Here is a 25435-nt window from a genome sequence, read left to right on the forward strand (position 1 = left end):
CCATTGGATGGTTTTGGCTCCTTTGTCAAAAATCAAGTGACCATAGGTGTGTGGGTTCATTTCTGGGTCTTCAATTCTATTCCATTGGTCTATCTGTTTGTCTCTGTACCAATACCATGCAGTTTTTATCACTATTGCTCTGTAATACTGCTTGAGTTCAGGGATAGTGATTCCCCCTGAAGTCCTTTTATTGTTGAGGATTGCTTTAGCTATCCTGGGTTTTTTGTTATTCCAGATGAATTTGCAAATTGTTCTGTCTAACTCTTTGAAGAATTGGATTGGTATTTTGATGGGGATTGCATTGAATCTGTAGATTGCTTTTGGTAAAATGGCCATTTTTACTATATTGATCCTGCCAATCCATGAGCATGGGAGATCTTTCCATCTTCTGAGGTCTTCTTCAATTTCTTTCTTCAGAGTCTTGAAGTTCTTATTGTACAGATCTTTTACTTGCTTGGTTAAAGTCACACCGAGGTACTTTATATTATTTGGGTCTATTATGAAGGGTGTCGTTTCCCTAATTTCTTTCTCGGCTTGTTTCTCTTTTGTATAGAGGAAGGCAACTGATTTATTTGAGTTAATTTTATACCCAGCCACTTTGCTGAAGTTGTTTATCAGCTTTAGTAGTTCTCTGGTGGAACTTTTGAGATCACTTAAATATACTATCATGTCATCTGCAAATAGTGATATTTTGACCTCTTCTTTTCCGATCTGTATCCCTTTGATCTCCTTTTGTTGTCTGATTGCTCTGGCTAGAACTTCAAGAACTATATTGAATAAGTAGGGAGAGAGTGGGCAGCCTTGTCTAGTCCCTGATTTTAGTGGGATTGCTTCAAGTTTCTCTCCATTTAGTTTAATGTTAGCAACTGGTTTGCTGTATATGGCTTTTACTATGTTTAGGTATGGGCCTTGAATTCCTATTCTTTCCAGGACTTTTATCATGAAGGGGTGTTGAATTTTGTCAAATGCTTTCTCAGCATCTAATGAAATGATCATGTGGTTCTGTTCTTTCATTTTGTTTATATAATGGATCACGTTGATGGTTTTCCGTATATTAAACCATCCCTGCATGCCTGGGATGAAGCCTACTTGATCATGGTAGATGATTGTTTTGATGTGCTCTTGAATTCGGTTTGCCAGAATTTTATTGAGTATTTTTGCGTCGATATTCATAAGGGAAATTGGTCTGAAGTTCTCTTTCTTTGTTGGGTCTTTGTGTGGTTTAGGTATAAGAGTAATTGTGGCTTCGTAGAAGGAATTCGGTAGGGCTCCATCTGTTTCAATTTTGTGGAATAGTTTGGATAATATTGGTATGAGGTCTTCTATGAAGGTTTGATAGAATTCTGCACTAAACCCGTCTGGACCTGGGCTCTTTTTGGTTGGGAGACCTTTAATGACTGCTTCTATTTCCTTAGGAGTTATGGGGTTGTTTAACTGGTTTATCTGTTCCTGATTTAACTTCGATACCTGGTATCTGTCTAGGAAATTGTCCATTTCCTGAAGATTTTCAAATTTTGTTGAATATAGGTTTTTATAGTAAGATCTGATGATTTTTTGAATTTCCTCCGAATCTGTAGTTATGTCTCCCTTTTCATTTCTGATTTTGTTAATTTGGACACACTCTCTGTGTCCTCTCGTTAGTCTGGCTAAGGGTTTATCTATCTTGTTGATTTTCTCAAAGAACCAACTTTTGGTTCTGTTGATTCTTTCTATGGTCCTTTTTGTTTCTACTTGGTTGATTTCAGCTCTGAGTTTGATTATTTCCTGCCTTCTACTCCTCCTGGGTGTATTTGCTTCTCTTTGTTCTAGAGCTTTTAGGTGTGCTGTCAAGCTGCTGACATATGCTCTTTCCTGTTTCTTTCTGCAGGCACTCAGCGCTATGAGTTTTCCTCTTAGCACAGCTTTCATTGTGTCCCATAAGTTTGAGTATGTTGTATCTTCATTTTCATTAAATTCTAAAAAGTTTTTAATTTCTTTCTTTATTTCTTCCTTGACCAGGTTATCATTGAGTAGAGCATTGTTCAATTTCCACGTATATGTGGGCATACTTCCCTTATTGTTATTGAAGACCAGTTTTAGGCCGTGGTGGTCCGATAGCACGCATGGGATTATTTCTATCTTTCTGTACCTGTTGAGGCCCGTTTTTTGACCAACTATATGGTCAATTTTGGAGAAAGTACCATGAGGAGCTGAGAAGAAGGTATATCCTTTTGCTTTAGGATAGAATGATCTATAAATATCTGTTAAGTCCATTTGGCTCATGACTTCTCTTAGTCTGTCTACGTCTCTGTTTAATTTCTGTTTCCATGATCTGTCCATTGATGAGAGTGGGGTGTTGAAATCTCCCACTATTATTGTGTGAGGTGCAATGTCACACTAAGGTTTTTATTTTTCAAAAAATTGTACTGTATATTTAGACCATGTTGCTCTGCCCCCACCCCGCAATCCCAGATTCTTTCCATTTCCCTACAAACTGAAATTTATGTGCTTGCTCCTTCTCTCAAAAAGGCAAAAACAAGCAATCAAACCAAATGAAAAGCCAAGAAGATTTAAAAATGAATAATGAATCAGTGAATGAATAGCATACTACCCACATGTACACACACAAACACACACACACACACACACACACACGCACACATGCACACGCACACACATGCACACGCACATGCACATGCACACAAATGCTTACATGCATGCACACACGAATTCAGAAATATACACAAAGAGTTCATTTTGTGTTGGCCAACTACTCCTGGGCATTGGCCTGCTCTGGGGTATGGTTGATACATCTGGTGACACTCTGAGAAAATTGGTATTATCTTTCCTAGCAGGTATCAACTATAACCAGCTTTTTAGTGAGGGGTGGGACTTTGTGTCGACTTCTCCTTGTCAATTCAAGGGTTTTATTTTCTGTGAACATACACAGAGTTTTTGTCTACTCTCACAATCTCTGTGAGTAGATAGATAGATGATAGATAGATAGATAGATAGATAGATAGATAGACAGATAGATAGATATAGATATAGATATAGATATAGATATTGCATCTCTGAGGCCTGTTGTGCCTTCAAGACACTGTTTCCTTGGACTCGTTCACTGCCTCTAGCTCTTGCAATCTTTCTACCTCCTTATTTGCCCAGACCCCTGAGCCTTGAGAGAAGAGGTTTGATTTAAAAAAACTCCTATTTAGGGATGAATGCTTGAAAGTCGCTCACTCTTTGCTCTTCATCCAGTTGTAGGTCTCTGTGTTAAGTATCATATACTGCATTGAGATGCTTCTCTGATGACGCTTGAGTAATGCTCTGATACAATCTATGAATATAGCAATATGTCCTTGAGAATCATTCCACTGCTATGCTTCTAGCAGAATAATAGTGGTGAGTTTTCCCCTAGGTCCACAGTCTATCCAGTCTCAGCTTCTTGAATAATTTACCAGTGTCAAGTATGGGTTCCATTTCAGGGAACAGACGCTAAAAACAATTAAAAATGTTGCTCCCTTAACATTTCTGCCAATATTGTATCTCACAGTCAGGTTGCTTTTGTAGGTCACAGAGTTTGCATCTGGCTGAAATTGATGATAACTTTTCTTGTCCAATAGCATGCAAAATATCTTCCAGCCTTCCTCCTGCCAGTTAGTCAATAGGAGTGAAACTTCTAATTGGGCACCAGCTCAGTTTCTCCATGTTCAGTGATACAAGTAAGTAGTGTCTTCAGCAACTGGGATTTTCAGGTTGCGGAAGGTAACCAATGAGGTATTTAGTCCACGTGGAATTTATTTTTGTGCAGAGAGCTAGATGTGGGTCTAATTTTACTCTTCTAAGAACACCCAGACATCCCAACACCATTTGATGATGCTATTTTTTCAAGTATAGTTTCATCACATGTATATCAAATACAAAATTGGCATCATTGCATTCATTGGGAGCATATAGTTTATTCCATCGATCTGCATGTCTGTTTTTTGTGCTGGTACCATTATTGAAATGTGTTATGGTAATACTTTCAACACTATTTGTTTGATTCAGGATTGCATTAGTTGTCCTGGATGCTTTGTTTTTCCATATGAACCTTAGGATCTTTTTTTCTCTTCCTGTGAAGGAGATCATGAGAGTTTTGACTGGGATTGTGCTGCATCTATAACTTGCTTTTGATAGGATGACCATTCTCATGATGCTGAATCTACCAATCCCTGAGTTGAGAGGCCTCTCAATCTTCTAGTGTCTTGACCTTTTACTTCAGATATTTGAACTTTTCATTGTAGGGGTCTTTCACCTTCACTGTTAAGTCCTAGATTATTTTTGAAGATTTAGTGAATGGGATTCCATGATTTTATTTTTAGTGTGTTTCCTATTGGTATATAGGAAAGCTACTGATTTTGTATGTTGATTTTATAACCTGCCATGATTCTTAAAATGTTATTTTTAGAAGGTTTTCAGGTGGGATTTTTGGACTTTTTATGTGCAATGTCACCTCAGCTCTAAATAAGGAGAGTTTGCCTTCTTTTCCTGATTGTGTTCATTTAATTTCCCCTCTTGTATTAGTGTTCTTCCTAGTGCTTAGAGCACTACATTGAAATGGATTGTAGATAGTAGGCAGCCCTTTGACAATCCTAATTTTTATGGAATTTCTTCAAGTTTTTCTCCATATAGGATGTTATGGCTATGGGTTTGTTGTATATAGCCTTTATTATGTTGACATATGTTTACTCAAGTTCCACACTCTTTCGGAATCGTATCAAGAACTCAGGTTGAATCTTGTCCAAGGGCTTTTTTTTTTAGTTTTTTTTTAATTTATTTAATACTTAATAATAATTCTTTGGTTTCCGGGCAAACATCCCCCTCCCCCCTTCACTTTCTTATGGGTGTTCCCCTCCCAACCCTCCCCCCATTGCTGCCCTCCCCCCACCAGTCTAGTTCACTGGGGGGTCAGTCTTAGCAGGACCCAGGGCTTCCCCTTCCACTGGTGCTCTTACTAGGATATTCATTGCTACCATGAGGTCAGAGTCCAGGGTCAGTCCATGTATAGTCTTTAGGTAGTGGCTTAGTCCCTGGAAGATCTGGTTGCTTGGCATTGTTGTACATATGGGGTCTCGAGGCCCTTCAAGCTCTTCCAGTTCTTTCTCTGATTCCTTCAACGGGGGTCCTATTCTCAGTTCAGTGGTTTGCTGCTGGCATTCGCCTCAGTATTTGCTGTATTCTGGCTGTGTCTCTCAGGAGCGATCTACATTCGGCTCCTGTCGGTCTGCACTTCATTGCTTCATCCATCTTGTCTAATTGGGTGGCTGTATATGTATGGGCCACATGTGGGGCAGGCTCTGAATGGGTGTTCCTTCAGTCTCTGTTTTAATCTTTGCCTCTCTATTCCCTGCCAAGGGTATTCTTGTTCCCCTTTTAGAGAAGGAGTAAAGCATTCACATTTTGATCATCCGTCTTGAGTTTCATTTGTTCTAGGCATCTAGGATAATTCAAGCATTTGGGCTAATAGCCACTTATCAGTGAGTGCATACCATGTATGTCTTACTGTGATTGGGTTAGCTCACTCAGGATGATATTTTCCAGTTCCAACCATTTGCCTACGAAATTCATGAAGCCGTTGTTTTTGATAGCTGAGTAATATTCCATTGTGTAGATGTACCACATTTTCTGTATCCATTCCTCTGTTGAAGGGCATCTGGGTTCTTTCCAGCTTCTGCATATTATAAATAAGGCTGCGATGAACATAGTGGAACACGTGTCTTTTTTATATGTTGGGGCATCTTTTGGGTATATGCCCAAGAGAGGTATAGCTGGATCCTCAGGCAGTTCAATGTCCAATTTTCTGAGGAACCTCCAGACTGATTTCCAGAATGGTTGTACCAGTTTGCAATCCCACCAACAATGGAGGAGTGTTCCTCTTTCTCCGCATCCTTGCCAGCATCTGCTGTCACCTGAGGTTTTGATCTTAGCCATTCTCACTGGTGTGAGGTGAAATCTCAGGGTTCTTTTGATTTGCATTTCCCTTATGACTAAAGATGTTGAACATTTCTTTAGGTGTTCCTCAGCCATTCGGCATTCCTCAGCTGTGAATTCTTTGTTTAGCTCTGAACCCCATTTTTTAATAGGGTTATTTGTCTCCCTGCGGATTAACTTCTTGAGTTCTTTGTATATTTTGGATATAAGGCCTCTATCTGTTCTAGGATTGGTAAAGATCTTTTCCCAATCTGTTGGTTGCCGATTTGTCCTAACCACAGTGTCCTTTGCCTTACAGAAGCTTTGCAGTTTTATGAGATCGCATTTGGCGATTCTTGATCTTAGAGCATAAGCCATTGGTGTTTTGTTCAGGAAATTTTTTCCAGTGCCCATGTGTTCCAGATGCTTCCCTAGTTTTTCTTCTATTAGTTTGAGTGTATCAGGTTTGATGAGGAGGTCTTTGATCCATTTGGACTTAAGCTTTGTACAGGGTGATAAGCATGGATCAATCTGCATTCTTCTACATGTTGACCTCCAGTTGAACCAGCTCCATATGCTGAAAATGCTATCTTTTTTCCATTGGATGGTTTCGGCTCTTTTGTCAAAAATCAAGTGACTATAGGTGTGTGGGTTCATTTCTGGGTCTTCAATTCTATTCCATTGGTCAATCTGTCTGTCTCTGTACCAATACCATGCAGTTTTTATCACTATTGCTCTGTAATACTGCTTGAGTTCAGGGATAGTGATTCCCCCTGAAGTCCTTTTATTGTTGAGGATAGTATTAGGTATCCTGGGTTTTTTGTTATTCCAGATGAATTTGCAAATTGTTCTGTCTAACTCTTTGAAGAATTGGATTGGTATTTTGATGGGGATTGCATTGAATCTGTAGATCGCTTTTGGTAAAATGGCCATTTTTACTATATTGATCCTGCCAATCCATGAGCATGGGAGATCTTTCCATCTTCTGAGGTCTTCTTCAATTTCTTTCTTCAGTGTCTTGAAGTTCTTATTGTACAGATCTTTTACTTGCTTGGATAAAGTCACACCAAGGTACTTTATATTATTTGGGTCTATTATGAAGGGTATCGTTTCCCTAATTTCTTTCTCGGCTTGTTTCTCTTTTGTGTAGAGGAAGGCTACTGATTTATTTGAGTTAATTTTATACCCAGCCACTTTGCTGAAGTTGTTTATCAGCTTTAGGAGTTCTCTGGTGGAACTTTTGGGATCACTTAAATAAACTATCATATCATCTGCAAATAGTGATATTTTGAATTCTTCTTTTCTGATCTGTATCCCTTTGACCTCCTTTTGTTGTCTGATTGCTCTGGCTAGAACTTCAAGAACTATATTGAATAAGTAGGGAGAGAGTGGGCAGCCTTGTCTAGTCCCTGATTTTAGTGGGATTGCTTCAAGTTTCTCTCCATTTAGTTTAATGTTAGCAACTGGTTTGCTGTATATGGCTTTTACTATGTTTAGGTATGGGCCTTGAATTCTTATTCTTTCCAGGACTTTTATCATGAAGGGGTGTTGAATTTTGTCAAATGCTTTCTCAGCATCTAAGGAAATGATCATGTGGTTCTGTTCTTTCATTTTGTTTATATAATGGATCACGTTGATGGTTTTCCGTATATTAAACCATCCCTGCATGCCTGGGATGAAGCCTACTTGATCATGGTAGATGATTGTTTTGATGTGCTCTTGAATTCGGTTTGCCAGAATTTTGTTGAGTATTTTTGCGTCGATATTCATAAGGGAAATTGGTCTGAAGTTCTCTTTCTTTGTTGTGTCATTGTGTGGTTTAGGTATAAGAGTAATTGTGGCTTCGTAGAAGGTATTCGGTAGTGATCCATCTGTTTCAATTTTGTGGAATAGTTTGGATAATATTGGTATGAGGTCTTCTATGAAGGTTTGATAGAATTCTGCAATAAACCCGTCTGGACCTGGGCTCTTTTTGGTTGGGAGACCTTTAATGACTGCTTCTATTTCCTTAGGAGTTATGGGGTTGTTTAACTGGTTTATCTGTTCCTGATTTAACTTCGATACCTGGTATCTGTCTAGGAAATTGTCCATTTCCTGAAGATTTTCAAGTTTTGTTGAATATAGGCTTTTATAGTAAGATCTGATGATTTTTTGAATTTCCTCTGAATCTGTAGTTATGTCTCCCTTTTCATTTCTGATTTTGTTAATTTGGACACACTCTCTGTGTCCTCTCGTTAGTCTGGCTAAGGGTTTATCTATCTTGTTGATTTTCTCAAAGAACCAACTTTTGGTTCTGTTGATTCTTTCTATGGTCCTTTTTGTTTCTACTTGGTTGATTTCAGCTCTGAGTTTGATTATTTCCTGCCTTCTAGTCCTCCTAGGTGTATTTGCTTCTTTTTGTTCTAGAGCTTTTAGGTGTGCTGTCAAGCTGCTGACATATGCTCTTTTCTGTTTCTTTCTGTAGGCACTCAGCGCTATGAGTTTTCCTCTTAGCACAGCTTTCATTGTGTCCCATAAGTTTGAGTATGTTGTACCTTCATTTTCATTAAATTCTAAAAAAGTTTTTAATTTCTTTCTTTATTTCTTCCTTGACTAGGTTATCATTGAATAGAGCATTGTTCAATTTCCACGTATATGTGGGCATTCTTCCCTTATTGTTATTGAAGACCAGTTTTAGGCCGTGGTGTTCTGATAGCACGCATTGGATTATTTCTATCTTTCTGTACCTGTTGAGGCCCGTTTTTTGACCAACTATATGGTCAATTTTGGAGAAAGTACCATGAGGAGCTGAGAAGAAGGTATATCCTTTTGCTTTAGGATAGAATGATCTATAAATATCTGTTAAGTCCATTTGGCTCATGACTTCTCTTAGTCTGTCTACGTCTCTGTTTAATTTCTGTTTCCATGATCTGTCCATTGATGAGAGTGGGGTGTTGAAATCTCCCACTATTATTGTGTGAGGTGCAATGTGTGTTTTGAGCTTTAGTAAGGTTTCTTTTACATATGTAGGTGCCCTTGTATTTGGGGCATAAATATTTAGGATTGAGAGTTCATCTTGGTGGATTTTTCCTTTGATGAATATAAAGTGTCCTTCCTTCCTTTTTTGATGACTTTTAGTTGAAAATTGATTTTATTTGATATTAGAATGGCTACTCCAGCTTGCTTCTTCTGACCATTTGTTTGGGAAGTTGTTTTCCAGCCTTTCACTTTGAGGTAGTGTCTGTTTTTGTCTCTGAGGTGTGTTTCCTGTAGGCAGCAAAATGCAGGGTCCTCGTTGCGTATCCAGTTTGTTAATCTATTTCTTTTTATTGGGGAGTTGAGGCCATTGATGTTGAGAGATATTAAGGAATAATGATAATTGCTTCCTGTTATATTCATATTTGGATGTAAGGTTATGTTTGTGTGCTTTTCTTCTCTTTGTTTTGTTGCCAAGACGATTAGTTTCTTGCTTCTTCTAGGGTATAGCTTGCCTCCTTATGTTGGGCTTTACCATTTATTATCCTTTGTAGTGCTGGATTTGTAGAAAGATATTGTGTAAATTTGGTTTTGTCATGGAATATCTTGGTTTCTCCATCTATGTTAATTGAGAGTTTTGCAGGATACAGTAACCTGGGCTGGCATTTGTGTTCTCTTAGGGTCTGTATGACATCTGTCCAGGATCTTCTGGCCTTCATAGTTTCCGGCGAAAAGTCTGGTGTGATTCTGATAGGTCTGCCTTTATATGTTACTTGACCTTTTTCCCTTACTGCTTTTAATATTCTTTCTTTATTTTGTGCGTTTGGTGTTTTGACTGTTATGTGACGGGAGGTGTTTCTTTTCTGGTCCAATCTATTTGGAGTTCCTTAGGCTTCTTGTATGCCTATGGGTATCTCTTTTTTTAGGTTAGGGAAGTTTTCTTCTATGATTTTGTTGAAGATATTTACTGGTCCTTTGAGCTGGGAGTCTTCACTCTCTTCTATACCTATTATCCTTAGGTTTGATCTTCTCATTGAGTCTTGGATTTCCTGTATGTTTTGGACCAGTAGCTTTTTCCGCTTTACATTATCTTTGACAGTTGAGTCAATGATTTCTATGGAATCTTCTCCTCCCGAGATTCTCTCTTCCATCTCTTGTATTCTGTTGGTGAAGCTTGTATCTACAGCTCCTGTCTCTTCTTTTGGTTTTCTATAACCAGGGTTGTTTCCCTGTGTTCTTTCTTGATTGCTTCTATTTCGATTTTTAATTCCTTCAACTGTTTGATTGTGTTTTCCTGGAATTCTTTCAGGGATTTTTGCGATTCTTCTCTGTAGGCTTCTACTTGTTTATTAATGTTTTCCTGTGTTTCTCTAAGGGAGTTCTTCACGTCTTTCTTGAAGTCCTCCAGCATCATGATCAAATATGATTTTGAAATAGATCTTGCTTTTGTGGTGTGTTTGGATATTCCATTTTTATTTTGGTGGGAGAATTGGGCTCCGATGATGCCATGTAGTCTTGGTTTCTGTTGCTTGGTTTCCTGCGCTTGCCTCTCGCCATCAGATTATCTCTAGTGTTACTTTGTTCTGCTATTTCTGACAGTGGCTAGACTGTCCTATAAGCCTGTGTGTCAGGAGTGCTGTAGACCTGTTTTCCTGTTTTCTTTCAGCCAGTTATGGGGACAGAGTGTTCTGCTTTCGAGCGTGTAGTTTTTCCTCTCTACAGGTCTTCAGCTGTTCCTGTGGGCCTGTGTCTTGAGTTCACCAGGCAGGTCACTTGCAGCAGAAATGTTGGTCTTACCTGTGGTCCCGAGGCTCAAGTTTGCTCTCGGGGTGCTCCCCACGAGCTCTCTGCGGCGGCCGCAACCAGGAAGATATGCGCCGCCCTTTCCGGGAGCTTCCGTGCACTAGGGTTCCAGATGGCATTTGGTGTTTTCCTCTGGCGTCCAAGATGTGTGTGCAGAGTGCAGTCTCTTCTGGTTTCCCAGGCGTGTCTGCCTCTCTGAAGGTTTAGCTCTCCCTCCCACGGGATTTGGGTGCAGAGAACTGTTTATCCGGTCTGTTTCCTTCAGGTTCCGGTGGTGTCTCAGGCGCAGGGGTCTTGCAGCTACTGGGCCCTCCCCTACAGGAACCCAGAGGCCTTATGCAGTTTCCTCTTGGGCCAGGGATGTGGGCAGGGGTGGGCAGTGTTGGTGGTCTCCTCCGCTCTGCAGCCTCGGGAGTGCCCACCTGACCAGGCGGTGAGGTCTCTCTCCCACGGGGTTTGGGAGCAGAGAGCTGCTGCGGGCCGGGATCCGCGGGTGTGGGACTTCCGGTAAACACAGGACGTGCCCGGTCCTAGAGGAATTTTGCCTCTGTGTGTCCTGAGTTCACCAGGCAGGTTTCTTGCAGCAGAAAAGTTGGTTTTACCTGTGGTTTCGAGGCTCAAGTTTGCTCGCGGGGTACTGCCTAAGTCCTCTCCGCGGCGGCAGCAACCGGGAAGATCTCCGCCGCTCTTTCCGGGAGCCTGCGTGCACCAGGGTTCCAGATGGCGTTAGGTGTTTTCCTCTGGCGTCTGGATGTGTGCAGAGTGCAGTCTATTCTTGTCCAAGGGCTTTTATGTATTTATTAAGGTGACCCTTTGTTATTGTCGTTTGGACTTTTATGTTTGTTTGTTTGTTTTTAAGCCCATTTATTGACTTACATGTGTTGAATTATCCCTTCATCTCTAGGATAAATCCAGCTTGATTGTTGGTTGATCTTTATTATATATACCTAAATTCTGTCTGTAAGTATTTCATTTTTAAATGTTTTTGCATTTATGCTTAGTACCACATAGTTTGGAGGGTTTATTGTGTCTTTATCTGAACCCGACATTAGAAAACTAGCAGCTTTTTAAAAGTTGTTTGAAAGTGCTCTTCAAAGGGACTCCATATGAAGACCAATAGAGTAACCTAACCTCAACCTTGGTGGTTTCCAAAGACTGAATCACCAACCGAAGAGTGTGTACAGGCTAGAGCTGAGCCCCTGCACAAACATAGTATATGAGCAGCTTGATCTTTATGAGTCCCTCAACAAGTGGAATAATGGAAGAAGATGCTCTTCATCCTACTCGTGGGGAAGGGGATGTTAACACCCAGAGCATGGAGGGAAGCACAGGGTAGAATGGGTAGATTTGTATGTGAAGGTAACCACTTGGACCTTGGCTTTATTTTAATCAGATGACTCTTAAATTAATTGTTTTGTGTTCTTCATTTGTTGTAAGTCTGAAAAGTTATTGATCTCTTGCTTTAACTTTGGTGGTTTTAGTAAATCAAGACATTAACTCATTTCCTTTAGATTTTCTAACATGATGAAATACAGGTTTTTATAGAATTTATTTACAGCATTCTTAATTTCTTTGGTTGCTGTTGTAATGTTTCTCTATTTGTCTCTGATTATGCTAATTTGGGTCAGTTTTTTTTCTTTGTTTTGATTAGATGGGCCAAGGGTTAGTCAGTCTTGTTTAACTTCTCAAAAAAGCCACTCTTAGGTTTATATTCTTCCTTTGCTAATGTTTCATCAATTTCTGCTCTTTCTTTTCTTATTTCTTGTTGCTACTTCCATTTCCAGGTTGATTTTGTATTTCTGAATTATGAGCTGCATTAAGCCATATATTTAGGACTTTTTATAATATTTTATGTGAGCTGTCAGCATCTACTTCAGTACCATGTCTGCCTGCCTGCTGCCATGCTTCCCACCATGATGGTTATGAATTCGCCCTCTGAAACTGTGAGCCCCAATCAACTCTTTTCTTCTGACAGTTGCCACGGCCATGATGCTTTGACCATAGACAAATGACTAAGACAGAGGCTCTGGCTTCTTTGCTGTGGTTAAATTTCTGAATGCATCCTTTTTGCTTACTCCGACAACATATCATTAAATCATTGGTGCTTTTGAGTATCAAACAAGGTACAAAGTTCATGATTACACATGAGAATGTTTTTATTAGACTTTCAATGATTCAGTATCAGGAAAACATTGAATGTCTATTTCCAGGGATGACTCAAGGGCAAGCACTACAGCAGCATCATGGGAAATAGTATTTCTCCCTTGTCTGTTTTTACTTTTGACAGAATCTTGCTCCATTGGCCTGACTGACTTCAATATTTATACTGTCCTGGCTTTAACTTTAGAAATATTCTGCCTCTGACTCTTTTGTTTTGGAATTGAAGGTATCTAAGTCCTTCCCTGGCTCTGTAGTAAGATTTCTTTTTTATTGGATGTTTTTATTTACATTTAAAATGTTATCCCCTTTACCAGTTTCAGTCACCATTCTTGTGTGAGAGTGTTTTTCCTACCAAACCACACACCACTTCCTCCCTCCCTGCTCTGAAACTCCGCTAGAAGGGGAACAGTTCAGCCTTGGCAGGACCAAGGGTTTCTCCTCCTATTGATGCCCAATAAGGCCATCCTCTACTACATATAAAAATGGAGCTATGGGTCTGTCGATGAGTACTCTTTGAATGGTGGTTTAGTCCCTGGAACTGGTTGGTTGGTATTGTTCTTATGGGGTTGCAAGCCCCTTCAGCTACTTCAATCCTTTCTCTAACTCCTCCAATAGGGACCCCATTCTCAGTTCAATGGTTGATGATAGAATTCACCTCTGTATTTGTAATGCTCTGGCAGAGACTCTCAGGAGAGAGCTATATCAATCTCTTGTCAGCATGCACTTCTTGGCATCAGCAATATTGACTGGGTTTGCTGACTGTACATCTATGGTATGGAACAGTGAGTGCCTACCATGTGTGATTTTTTTGTGATTGGGTTACCTCACTCAGGATAATATTTGCTAGTCCCAACCATTTGTCTAAGAATTTCATGAAGTCATAGTTTTTAATAGCTGAGTAGTACTCCATTGTGTAGATGTACCACTTTTCTGTATCCATTCCTCTGTTGAAGGACATCTGGGATCTTTCCAGCTTCTGTCTATTATAAATAAGCTGCTATGAACATAGTGGATCATGTGTCTCTGCTTTCTGTCAGAGCATCATTTGGGTTTGTGTCCAGAAGAGGTATAGCTGGGTCCTCAGGTAGTTCCATGTCCAATTTTCTGAGGAACCTCCAGACTGATTTCCAAAATGGTTGTACCAGTCTGCAATCCCACCAGCAACGTAGGAGTATTCCTCTTTCTCCACATCCTCGCCAGCATTTGCTGTCACCTGAATTTTTGATCTTAGCCATTCTCACTGGTGTGAGGTGAAATCTCAGGGTTGTTTTGATTTGCGTTTCTCTTATGACTAAAGATGTTGAACATTTCTTTAGGTGTTTCTCAGCCATTCAGTATTCCTTAGCTGTAAATTCTTTGTTTAGCTCTGAACTCCATTTTTAATAGGGTAATCTGTCTCCCTGTAATCTTAACTTCTTGAGTTATTTGTATATTTTGGATATAAATCCTCTATCTGTTGTAGGATTGGTAAAGCTCTTTTCCCAATCTGTTGGTTGCCGTTTTGTCCTAATCACAGTGTCCTTTGCCTTACAGAAGCTTTGCAGTTTTATGAGATCCCATTTGTCGATTCTTGATCTTAGAGCATAAGCCATTGGTGTTTTGTTCAGGAAATTTTTTCCAGTGCCCATGTGTTCCAGATGCTTCCCTAGTTTTTCTTCTGTTAGTTTGAGTGTGTCTGGTTTGATGTGGAGGTCCTTGATCCACTTGGACTTAAGCTTTGTACAGGGTGATAAGCATGGATCGATCTGCATTCTTCTATATGTTGACCTCCAGTTGAACTAGCACCATTTGCTGAAAATGCTATCTTTTTTCCATTGGATGGTTTTGGCATCTTTGTCAAAAATCAAGTGACCACAGGTGTGTGGGTTCATTTCTGGGTCTTCAATTCTATTCCACTGGTCTATCTGTCTGTCTCTGTACCAATACCATGCAGTTTTTATCACTATTGTTCTGTAATACTGCTTGAGTTCAGGGATAGTGATTCCCCAAGAAGTAAATTTATTGTTGAGGATAGTTTTAGCTATCCTGGGTTTTTTGTTATTCCAGATGAATTTGCAAATTTTTCTAACATTCTGAAGCAATGGGTTGATATTTTGATGAGGATTACATTGAATCTGTAGATCGCTTTTGGTAAAATGGCCATTTTTACTATATTAATCCTGTCAATCCATGAGCATGGGAGATTTTTCCATCTTCTGAGGTCTTCTTCGAATTCTTTCTTCAGAGTTTTGAAGTTCTTATCATACAGATCTTTTATTTGCTTGGTTAAAGTCACACTGAGTTATTTTATATTATTTGAGACTATTATGAAGGGTGTCATTTCCCTAATTTCTTTCTCGGCTTGTCTCTTTTGTGTAGAGGAAGGCTACTGATTTATTTCAGTTAATTTTACACCCAGTCACTTTGCTGAAGGTGTTTCTCAGGTTTAGTATTTCTCTGGTGGAACTTTTGGGATCACTTGAATATACTATCATACCATCTGCAAATAGTGATTTTTTTTATTCTTTCAATATTCAAATTTTTTTATTAACTTGAGTATTTCTTATATACATTTCAAGTGTTATTCCCTTTCCCGGTTTCCGGGCAAACATCCCCCTCCCCCCTCCCCTTCCTTATGGGTGTTCCCCTCCCAACCCTCCCCCCATTGCCGCCCTACCCCATAGTCTAGTTCACTGGGGGTTCAGACTTAGCAGGACCCAGAGCTTCCCCTTTCACTGGTGCTCTTACTAGGATATTCATTGCTACCTATGGGGTCAGAGTCCAGGGTCAGTCCATGTATAGTATTTGGGTAGTGGCTTAGTCCCTGGAAGCTCTGGTTGCTTGGCATTGTTGTACTTTTGGGGTCTCGAGCCCCTTCAAGCTCTTCCAGTTCTTTCTCTGATTCCTTCAACGGGGGACCTATTCTCAGTTCAGTAGTTTGCTGCTGGCATTCGCCTCTGTATTTACTGTATTCTGGCTGTGTCTCTCAGGAGCGATCTACATCCGGCTCCTGTCAGTCTGCACTTCTTTGCTTCATCCATCTTGTCTAATTGGGTGGCTGTATATGTATGGGCCACATGTGGGGCAGGCTCTGAATGGGTGTTCCTTCAGTCTCTGTTTTAATCTTTGCCTCTCCCTTCCCTGCCAAGGGTATTCTTTTTCCTCATTTAAAGAAGGAGTGAAGCATTCACATTTTGATCATCCGTCTTGAGTTTCGTTTGTTCTAGGGATCTAGGGTAATTCAAGCATTTGGGCTAAAAGCCACTTATCAATGAGTGCATACCATGTATGTCTTTCTGTGATTGGGTTAGCTCACTCAGGATGATATTTTCCAGTTCCAACCATTTGCCTACGAATTTCATAAACTCGTTGTTTTTGATAGCTGAGTAATATTCCATTGTGTAGATGTACCACATTTTCTGTATCCATTCCTCTGTTGAAGGGCATCTGGGTTCTTTCCAGCTTCTGCATATTATAAATAAGGCTGCGATGAACATAGAGCACGTGTCTCTTTTATACGTTGAGGCATCTTTTGGGTATATGCCCAAGAGAGGTATAGCTGGATCCTCAGGCAGTTCAATGTCCAATTTTCTGAGGAACCTCCAGACTGATTTCCAGAATGGTTGTACCAGTCTGCAATCCCACCAACAATGGAGGAGTGTTCCTCTTTCTCCACATCCTCGCCAGCATCTGCTGTCACCTGAGTCTTTGATCTTAGCCATTCTCACTGGTGTGAGGTGAAATCTCAGGGTTGTTTTGATTTGCATTTCCCTTATGACTAAAGATGTTGAACATTTCTTTAGGTGTTTCTCAGCCATTCGGCATTCCTCAGCTGTGAATTCTTTGTTTAGCTCTGAACCCCATTTTTTAATAGGGTTATTTGTTTCCCTGCGGTCTAACTTCTTGAGTTCTTTGTATATTTTGGATATAAGGCCTCTATCTGTTGTAGGATTGGTAAAGATCTTTTCCCAATCTGTTGGTTGCTGTTTTGTCCTAACCACAGTGTCCTTTGCCTTACAGAAGCTTTGCAGTTTTATGAGATCCCATTTGTCGATTCTTGATCTTAGAGCATAAGCCATTGGTGTTTTGTTCAGGAAATTTTTTCCAGTGCCCATGTGTTCCAGATGCTTCCCTAGGTTTTCTTCTATTAGTTTGAGTGTGTCTGGTTTGATGTGGAGGTCCTTGATCCACTTGGACTTAAGCTTTGTACAGGGTGATAAGCATGGATCGATCTGCATTCTTCTACATGTTGCCCTCCAGTTGAACCAGCACCATTTGCTGAAAATGCTATCTTTTTTTCCATTGGATGGTTTTGGCTCCTTTGTCAAAAATCAAGTGACCATAGGTGTGTGGGTTCATTTCTGGGTCTTCAATTCTATTCCATTGGTCTATCTGTCTGTCTCTGTACCAATACCATGCAGTTTTTATCACTATTGCTCTGTAATACTGCTTGAGTTCAGGGATAGTGATTCCCCCTGAAGTCCTTTTATTGTTGAGGATAGCTTTAGCTATCCTCGGTTTTTTGTTATTCCAGATGAATTTGCAAATTGTTCTGTCTAACTCTTTGAAGAATTGGATTGGTATTTTGATGGGGATTGCATTGAATCTGTAGATTGCTTTTGGTAAAATGGCCATTTTTACTATATTAATCCTGCCAATCCATGAGCATGGGAGATCTTTCCATCTTCTGAGGTCTTCTTCAATTTCTTTCCTCAGTGTCCTGAAGTTCTTATTGTACAGATCTTTTACTTGCTTGGTTAAAGTCACACCGAGGTACTTTATATTATTTGGGTCTATTATGAAGGGTGTCGTTTCCCTAATTTCTTTCTCGGCTTGTTTCTCTTTTGTGTAGAGGAAGGCTACTGATTTATTTGAGTTAATTTTATACCCAGCCACTTTGCTGAAGTTGTTTATCAGCTTTAGCAGTACCCTGGTGGAACTTTTGGGATCACTTAAATAAACTATCATATCATCTGCAAATAGTGATATTTTGACTTCTTCTTCTCCAATCTGTATTCCCTTGATGTTCTTTTGTTGTCTGATTGCTCTGGCTAGAACTTCAAGAACTATATTGAATAAGTAGGGAGAGTGGGCAAACTCATCTAGTCCCTGATTTTAGTGGGATTACTTCAAGTTTCTCTCCATTTAGTTTAATGTTAGTGACTGGTTTGCTGTATATGGCCTTTACTATATTTAGGTATGGACCTTGAATTCCTATTCTTTCCAGGACTTTTATCATGAAGGGGCATTGAATTTTGTCAAATGCTTTCTCAGCATCTAATGAAATGATCATGTGGTTTTGTTCTTTCAGTTTGTTTATATAATGGATTACATTGAAGGTTTTCCATATATTAAACCATCCCTGCATGCCTGGGATGAAGCCTACTTGATCATGGTGGATGATTGTTTTGATGTGCTCTTGGATTTGATTTGCCTGAATTTTATTGAGTATTTTTGCGTCTATATTCCTAAGGGAAATTGGTCTGAAGTTCTCTCTCTTTGTTGTGTCTTTGTGTGGATTAGATAAAAGAGTAATTGTGGATTCAGAGAAGGAATTCGGTAGTGCTCCATCTGTTTCAATTTTGTGGAATAGTTTGGATAGTATTGGTATGAGGTTTTCTATGAAGGTCTGATAGAATTCTGCACTAAACCCGTCTGGACCTGGGCTCTTTTTGGTTGGGAGACCTTTAATGACTGCTTCTATTTCTTTAGGAGTTATGGGGTTGTTTAAATCATTTATCTGTTCCTGATTTAACTTCGGTATGTGGCATCTGTCTAGGATATTGTCCATTTCCAGCAGATTTTCAAGTTTTGTTGAATATAGGCTTTTGTAGTAGGATCTGATGATTTTTTGAATTTCCTCTGATTCTGTAGTTATGTCTCCCTTTTCATTTCTGATTTTGTTAATTTGGACACATTCTCTGTGTCCTCTCATTAGTCTGGCTGAGGGTTTATCTATCTTGTTGTCTTTCTCAAAAAACCATCTTTTGGTTCTGTTGATTCTTTCTATGGCCCTTTTTGTTTCTACTTGGTTGATGTCAACTTGAGTTTGATTATTTCCTGCCTTCTTCTCCTCCTGGGTGTATTTGCTTCTTTTTGTTCTAGTGCTTTTAGGTGTGCTGTCAAGTTGCTGATATATGCTCTCTCCTGTTTCTTTCTGCAGGCACTCAGGGCTATGAGTTTTCCTCTTAGCACAGCTTTCATTCTGTCCCATAAGTTTAGGTATGTTGTACCTTCATTTTCATTAAATTCTAAGAAGTCTTTAATTTCTTCCTTTATTTCTTCCTTGACCAGGTTATCATTGAGTAGAGCATTGTTCAACTTCCATATATATGTGGGCGTTCTTCCCTTATTGTTATTGAACATCAACTTTAGCCCATGGTGGTCGGGTAGGAAGCATGGGATTATTTCTCTCTTTCTGTATCTGTTGAGGCCTGTTTTATGACCGATTATATGGTGAATTTTGGAGAAAGTACCATGAGGTGGTGATAAGAAGGTATATCCTTTTGTTTTAGGATAGAATGTTCTATAAATATCTGGTAAGTCCATTTGGTTCATGACTTCTCTTAGTCTGTCTACATCACTGTTTAATTTCTGTTTCCATGATCTGTCCATTGATGATAGTGGGGTTTTGAAATCTCCTACTCTTATTGTATGAGGTGCAATGTGTGCTTTGAGCTTTAGTAAGGTTTCCTTTATGTATGTAGGTACCCTTGTATTTGAAGCATAGATATTTAGGACTGAGAGTTCATCGTGGTGGATTTTTCCTTTGATGAATATGAAGTGTCCTTCCTTATCTTTTTTGATGACTTTTAGTTGAAATTGATTTTATTTGATATTAGAATGGCTACTCCAGCTTGCTTCTTCTGACCATTTGCTTGGAAAGTTGTTCTCCAGGCTTTCAGTCTGAGGTAGTGTCTGTCTTTGTCTCTGAGTTGTGTTTCTTGTAGGCAGCAAAATGCAGGGTCCTCATTGTGTATCCACTTTAATCTTTGTCTTTTTATTGGGGAGTTGAGACCATTGATGTTGAGAGATATTAAGGAATAGTGATTATTGCTTCCTGTTACATTCATATTTGGATGTGAAGTTATGTTTGTGTGCTTTTCTTCTCTTTGTTTTGTTGCCAAGACGATTAGTTTCTTGCTTTTTCTAGGGTGTAGCTTACCTCCTTATGTTGGGCTTTACCATTTATTATCCGTTGTAGCACTGGATTTGTAGGAAGATATTGTGTAAATTTGGTTTTGTCATGGAATATCTTGGTTTCTCCATCTATATTAATTGAAAGTTTTGCAGGGTAGAGTAACCTGGGCAGGCATTTGTGTTCTCTTATGGTCTGTATGACATCTGTACAGAATCTTCTGGCTTTCATAGTCTCTGGCAAGAAGTCTTGTGTGATTCTGATAGGTCTGCTTTTATATCTTACTTGACCTTTTTCCCTTACTGCTTTTAATATTCTTTCTTTATTTTGTGCATTTGGTGTTTTGACTATTATTTGACAGGAGGAGTTTCTTTTCTGGTCCAATCTATTTGGAGTTCTGTAGGCTTCTTGTATGTTTCTGGCCATCTCTTTCTTTAGGTTAGGGAAGTTTTCTTCTATGATTTTGTTGAAGATATTTACTGGTCCTTTGAGCTGGGAGTCTTCACTCGCTTCTATACCTATTATCCTTAGGTTTGACCTTCTCTTTGAATCCTGGATTTCCTGTATGTTTTGGACCAGTAGCTTTTTCTGTTTTACATTATCTTTGACAGTTGTGTCGATGATTTCTATGGAATCTTCTACTCCTGAGATTCTCTCTTCTATCTCTTGTATTCTGTTTTTGATGCTTGTTTCTATGGCTACTGGTCTCTTCCTTTGGTTTTCTATATCCAGGGTTGTTTCCCTGTGCTCTTTCTTTATTGCTTCTATTTCCATTTTTAATTCCTTCAACTGTTTGATTGTGTTTTCCTGGAATTCTTTCAGGGATTTTTGTGATTCCTCTCTATAGGCTTCTACTTGTTTATTTATGTTTTCCTGCATTTCTCTAAGGGATTTCTTCATGTCTTTCTTGAAGTCCTCCAGCATCATGATCAAATATGATTTTAAATCTAGATCTTGCTTTTCTGGTGTGTTTGGATACTCAGTGATTCCTTTGGTGGGAGAATTGGGCTCTGATGATGCCATGTTGTCTTGGTTTCTGTTGCTTGGGTTCCTGTGAATGCCTCTCGCTATCAGGTGTTCTCTGGTGTTACTTTGTTCTGCTATTTCTGACAGTGGCTAGATTGTCCTATAGGCCTGTGTGTCAGGAGTTCTGAAAACCTGTTTTCCTGTTTTCTTTCAGCCAGTTATGGGAACAGAGTGTTCTGCTTTCAGGCGTGTAGTCTTTCCTGTCTACTAGTCTTCAGCAGTTCCTGTGGGCCTGTGTCCTGAGTCGATCAGGCAGGTCACTTGGAGCAGAAAAGTTGGTCTTACCTATGGTCTCCCAGCTCAAGTTGCTCATGGGGGGCTGTTTTTGAGCTCTCAGTGAGGGCGGCAACCATGAGGGCCTGTGCTGCCTTTTCCGGGAGCCCTGGTGCACCGGGGTCCCAGCTGGCGTTAGATGTTTTCCTCTGGATTCAGAAATGTGGGCAGAGTGTAGTCTCTTCTGGCTTCCCAGGTGTATCTGCAAATTCAAGATTTAAAATCACATTTGGGGTTGGGGATTTAGCTCAGTGGTAGAGCGCTTGCCTAGGAAGCACAAGGCCCTGGGTTTGGTCCCCAGCTCCGAAAAAAAGAACTAAAAATAATAATAATAATAATAAAATAAAATCACATTTGATCATGATGATGGAGGACTTCAAGAAAGACATAAAGAACTCCCTTAAAGAAATGCAGGAGAGACCGGAAGTCCCACACCCGCGGATCCCGGCCCGCAGCAGCTCTCTGCTCCCAGACCCAGTGAGAGAGAGAGACCTCACCGCCTGGTCAGGTGGGCACTCCTGAGGCTGCAGAGCGGAGGAGACCACCAACACTGCCCACCCCTGACCACATCCCTGGCCCAAGAGGAAACTGTATAAGGCCTCTGGGTTCCCGTAGGGGAGGGCCCAGGAGCGGCAGGACCCCTGCGCCTGAGACACCGCCGGAACCTGAAGGAAACAGACCGGATAAACAGTTCTCTGCACCCAAATCCCGTGGGAGGGAGAGCTAAACCTACAGAGAGGCAGACACGCCTGGGAAACCAGAAGAGACTGCACTCTGCGCACATCCAGACGCCAGAGGAAAATACCAAATGCCATCTGGAACCCTGGTGCACGGAGGCTCCCAGAAAGAGCAGCGCAGATCTTCTCGGTTGTTGCCGCCGAGGAGAGGACTTAGGCAATACCCCACGACCACACTTGAGCCTCGGAGCCTCCGGTAGGACCAACTTTTCCCCTGCAAGTGACCTGCCTGGTGAACTCAAGACACAGGCCCACAGGAACAGGTGAAGACCTGTAGAGAGGAAAAACTACACGCCAGAAAGCAGAACACTCTGTCCCCATAACTGGCTGAAAGAAAACAGGAAAACAGGTCTACAGCACTCCTGACACACAGGCTTATAGGACAGTCTAGCCACTGTCAGAAATAGCAGAACAAAGTAACACTAGAGATAATCTGATGGCAAGAGGCAAGCGCAGGAACCCAAGCAACAGAAACCAAGACTACATGGCATCATCGGAGCCCAATTCTCCCACCAAAATAAACATGGAATATCCAAACACACCAGAAAAGCAAGATCTAGTTTCAAAATCATATTTGATCATGATGCTGGAGGACTTCAAGAAAGACATGAAGAACTCCCTTAGAGAACAAGTAGAAGCCTACAGAGAGGAATCGCAAAAATCCCTGAAAGAATTCCAGGAAAAGACAATCAAACAGTTGAAGGAATTAAAAATGGAAATAGAAGCAATCAAGAAAGAACACATGGAAACAACCCTGGATATAGAAAATCAAAAGAAGAGACAAGGAGCTGTAGATAGAAGCCTCACCAACAGAATACAAGAGATGGAAGAGAGAATCTCGGGAGCAGAAGATTCCCTAGAAATCATTGACTCAACTGTCAAAAATAATGTAAAGCAGAAAAAGCTACTGGTCCAAAACATACAGGAAATCCAGGACTCAATGAGAAGATCAAACCTAAGGATAATAGGTATAGAAGAGAGTGAAGACTCCCAGCTCAAAGGACCAGTAAATATCTTCAACAAAATCATAGAAGAAAACGTCCCTAACCTAAAAAAAGAGATACCCATAGGCATACAAGAAGCCTACAGAACTCCAAATAGATTGGACCAGAAAAGAAACACCTCCCGTCACATAATAGTCAAAACACCAAACGCACAAAATAAAGAAAGAATATTAAAAGCAGTAAGGGAAAAAGGTCAAGTAACATATAAAGGCAGACCTATCAGTAACACACCAGACTTTTCGCCGGAAACTATGAAGGCCAGAAGATCCTGGACAGATGTCATACAGACCCTAAGAGAACACAAGTGCCAGCCCAGGTTACTGTATCCTGCAAAACTCTCAATTAACATAGATGGGGAAACCAAGATATTCCATGACAAAACCAAATTTACACAATATCTTTCTACAAATCCAGCACTACAAAGGATATTAAAGGGTAAAGCCCAACATAAGGAGGCAAGCTATACCCTAGAAGAAGCAAGAAACTAATCGTCTTGGCAACAAAACAAAGAGAAGAAAAGCACACAAACATAACCTCACATCCAAATATGAATATAACAGGAAGCAATAATCACTATTCCTTAATATCTCTCAACATCAATGGCCTCAACTCCCCAATAAAAAGACATAGATTAACAAACTGGATACGCAACAAGGACCCTGCATTCTGCTGCCTACAGGAAACACACCTCAGAGACAAAGACAGACACTACCTCAGAAGGAAAGGCTGGAAAACAACTTTCCAAGCAAATGGTCAGAAGAAGCAAGCTGGAGTAGCCATTCTAATATCAAATAAAATCAATTTTCAATTAGAAGTCATCAAAAAAGATAAGGAAGGACACTTCATATTCATCAAAGGAAAAATCCACCAAGATGAACTCTCAATCCTAAATATCTATGCCCCAAATAAAAGGGCACCTACATACGTAAAAGAAACCTTACTAAAGCTCAAAACACACATTGCACCTCACACAATAATAGTGGGAGATTTCAACACCACACTCTCATCAATGGACAGATCATGGAAACAGAATTACACAGAGACGTAGACAGACTAAGAGAAGTCATGAGCCAAATAGACTTAACAGATATTTATAGAACATTCTATCCTAAAGCAAAAGAATATACCTTCTTCTCAGCTCCTCATGGTACTTTCTCCAAAATTGACCATATAGTTGGTCAAAAAACGGGCCTCAACAGCTACAAAAAGATAGAAATAATCCCATGCGTGCTATCAGACCACCACGGCCTAAAACTGGTCTTCAATAACAATAAGGGAAGAATGCCCACATATACGTGGAAATTGAACAATGCTCTATTCAATGATAACCTAGTCAAGGAAGAAATAAAGAAAGAAATTAAAAACTTTTTAGAATTTAATGAAAATGAAGGTACAACATACCCAAACTTATGGGACACAATGAAAGCTGTGCTATGAGGAAAACTCATAGCGCTGAGTGCCTGCAGAAAGAAACAGGAAAGAGCATATGTCAGCAGCTTGACAGCACACCTAAAAGCTCTAGAACAAAAAGAAGCAAATACACCCAGGAGGAGTAGAAGGCAGGAAATAATCAAACTCAAAGCTGAAATCAACCAAGTAGAAACAAAAAGGACCATAGAAAGAATCAACAGGACCAAAAGTTGGTTCTTTGAGAAAATCAACAAGATAGATAAACCCTTAGCCAGACTAACGAGAGGACACAGAGAGTGTGTCCAAATTAACAAAATCAGAAATGAAAAGGGAGACATAACTACAGATTCAGAGGAAATTCAAAAAATCATCAGATCTTACTATAAAAACCTATATTCAACAAAATTTGAAAATCTCCAGGAAATGGACAATTTCCTAGACAGATACCAGGTATCAAAGTTAAATCAGGAACAGATAAACCAGTTAAACAACCCCATAACTCCTAAGGAAATAGAAGCAGTCATTAAAGGTCTCCCAACCAAAAAGAGCCCAGGTCCAGATGGGTTTAGTGCAGAATTCTATCAAACCTTCATAGAAGACCTCATACCAATATTATCCAAACTATTCCACAAAATTGAAACAGATGGAGCCCTACCGAATTCCTTCTACGAATCTACAATTACTCTTATACCTAAACCACACAAAGACACAACAAAGAAAGAGAACTTCAGACCAATTTCCCTTATGAATATCGACGCAAAAATACTCAATAAAATTCTGGCAAACCGAATTCAAGAGCACATCAAAACAATCATCCACCATGATCAAGTAGGCTTCATCCCAGGCATGCAGGGATGGTTTAATATACGGAAAACCATCAACGTGATCCATTATATAAACAAACTGAAAGAACAGAACCACATGATCATTTCATTAGATGCTGAGAAAGCATTTGACAAAATTCAACACCCCTTCATGATAAAAGTCCTGGAAAGAATAGGAATTCAAGGCCCATACCT

The sequence above is a fragment of the Rattus norvegicus genome, chromosome 15 (assembly GCF_036323735.1).
Source record: "Rattus norvegicus strain BN/NHsdMcwi chromosome 15, GRCr8, whole genome shotgun sequence".
NCBI classification, from domain to species: domain Eukaryota; kingdom Metazoa; phylum Chordata; class Mammalia; order Rodentia; family Muridae; genus Rattus; species Rattus norvegicus.